The sequence below is a fragment of the Musca autumnalis genome, unplaced genomic scaffold (assembly GCF_047663935.1).
Source record: "Musca autumnalis isolate F117 unplaced genomic scaffold, ASM4766393v1 scaffold_1, whole genome shotgun sequence".
Classification (NCBI taxonomy): Eukaryota; Metazoa; Arthropoda; class Insecta; order Diptera; family Muscidae; genus Musca; species Musca autumnalis.
In genome coordinates this window covers 318830390-318832877 of record NW_027411644.1, presented here as the reverse complement: position 1 = coordinate 318832877, position 2488 = coordinate 318830390, and positions in this window count along the sequence as shown.

The following is a 2488-nucleotide window of genomic DNA, read 5'->3' as shown; positions in this document are numbered from 1 at the left end:
GGGTTGAAAATAATAGACCGACATAGTCCATTTTAGAAGTGCATATTATTATGGTAGTCATTCCTATTGATAGTTATCGCGCCCAATAACCAAAGTTGAGCATCCGAAGGGGTTTTAGAGATTTCGGACCACTTTTCCTCTATGTCATATATGTCATAAGTCATATGTATGTTATTTTAATCTGTAATCTGGGGTACCGTCGGTAAAAATATCAAAACCATCCTCAAACAGGACTTAAGGGAAGGGAGTTGACAGAAGATGGTGTCCGATATAGGCCTTCTTGGAACTTGATGTACGTTTGGAATATATGTCACACTTTTGGACCAATAGGATACTCTATCCGTAAGTTAAAACGTATAATTAGTTATCATTAGACAGCGGAATTTTATGCAACCCCTAGTTTTGGTCCGATTCATGTAAAATTTTGGGACTGGGCATACTTTTGGCTTCTGATTACATTGCAATCGAAACATATGACATATGAAGGCCCGAACCTAAACCGGCAAATTTTAGGTGGAAAGTTTCTTACCCCCAAGGAAGACTTAATACCAAATTTCAACCATGTCGGAGGGATATTGAGGGCACAACCTTCAAAATACCAGAAATCCGGAGGTTGCGTTCTTTGGGGGCTATATGAAGACGTGGACCTATACCGACAAATTTCAGGTGGAAAGTTTTATACCCACAAGGAAGACAAAATGCCAAATTTCAGTAATTTCGGTGGGATATCGAGGCCACAATCTTCAAAATACCGATAATCAGGAGGTACCATTCTATGGGGGCTATATGAAGACGTGCACCTATACCTATAAATTTCAGGTGGAAAGTTTTATACCCCCAACGAAGACTTAATACCAAATGTCAGTCATTTCGGAGGAATATTGAGGGCACAACCTTCAAAATACCCAGAAATCCGGAGGTACCGTTCTATGGGGGGTATATGAAGACGTTGACCTATATCAGTAATGCGATTCTCTAACTCATTTTTTGTGTTACCGACAAAAATCAGTAAAATTAAAGCGCAAAGTTATGGAGAAAAAGTTCAAATTAAAGTTGTCAGCCCTGTTGCTATCGCTATCTTAATTATCGAAATTATAAGGGTTTACTCATGAAGTCCACCATGAGTCGGAAGAATACCATGGTCGCGACGGTCCAGAAAACCAAACTCAAAAACAACTGCATCTTACAGGGCTGTGATGGTTACAACGTACAGAGGAAGGATCGCAACCGAAGTGGAAGTGGGGGATTAGCTATACTATTGAACAAGTCTGCTCAATAATTGGCTTTAATGGCATGGAATGTATGGGGGCAGCAGTATGGTGTGGACCTGCCTAGGTAGAGTTGCTTAACCTATACATCCCGCCTATAAATAGCTGTACTACAGGTAATACCATCTCGATCAGCAGATCGACGGATTTCATCACCGCACTTTCGTCAATCATGAGAAAGCAAACTGCCCGAGTTTCAGAGAGTTCACTAATCACCGCTTCAGCGATATGTCCAACAATTCTAATATTCAGGTAGCAGAACGGACGTTCCGGGAGAACGGACGTTCCTGTTGGGCGAATACCAGAACTGAGACCAAACTTCCTGGCAGAGGCGACAGGATTAGCAATTAAGCGTGATGAGCTTCGTCGTGCCAACCGCAGTGACCCTGTGACAAGTGGCTAAATCATCTGAATAGCTGCAACATTGGAGCCGAAATAAGTGAATTGTGGGCAACGGTTAAGTCACACTCGAACCCTGGAAAGGAGGGCGACGTTACGCTGACTGATCCGAAGAGGTGCGCAAGTCATTTCAGGTTATTTCGACAGTTTTTAGAGAACACCGGAAGCGACAGGGTGAAGAGTATAGTACTACGTCGCATTAGATCTCTTCCTGCCGAAGAGGAACCATCACAATTTACAATGGATGATGCGAATGTCATCATTAACGCCTAATCAAACCAAAGCGTTGGTCCATGGTGGAATCTCCAGCTGAAACAGATGGATGAGCCGGGAGTCAAGTATCTTACCAAGGTTCTTAACCAGTCGCTAGCCACCCACATCGTTCCCGAAGTTACAGGCAAGGATGCCGACACGCTGTCCCTTTCAACTGCCCTGCCAAACTTACTCAATTAACTCCAGTGGCTTTGTTGATACAACCGATCGTAGCAGCCACATTGCTAGATTTGGAGATAGACCCAGATCTAAGTTTTTATCTTCCTTATGGGTAAAGGTGGGTAAACTTTTAGAACACTGTGTAGCAGAGTAGTATCATAAATGCTGTTATGATTGAATATTATTTCAAATGCATATTTTACATGCCTACAGTTAGTTACCCCTTTTTTTCTAGACCTCTAGATGCCCACATGCCCCCACCATTATTTATTACTTCATTTATCATTTACTTTTATTTATCAACATTGACTACTGTATATTTGCACATTGATATGTCACTATAGATAAATGGATGGTTGGACGATAGAAAGGCGGGGAGAAAGTAAACA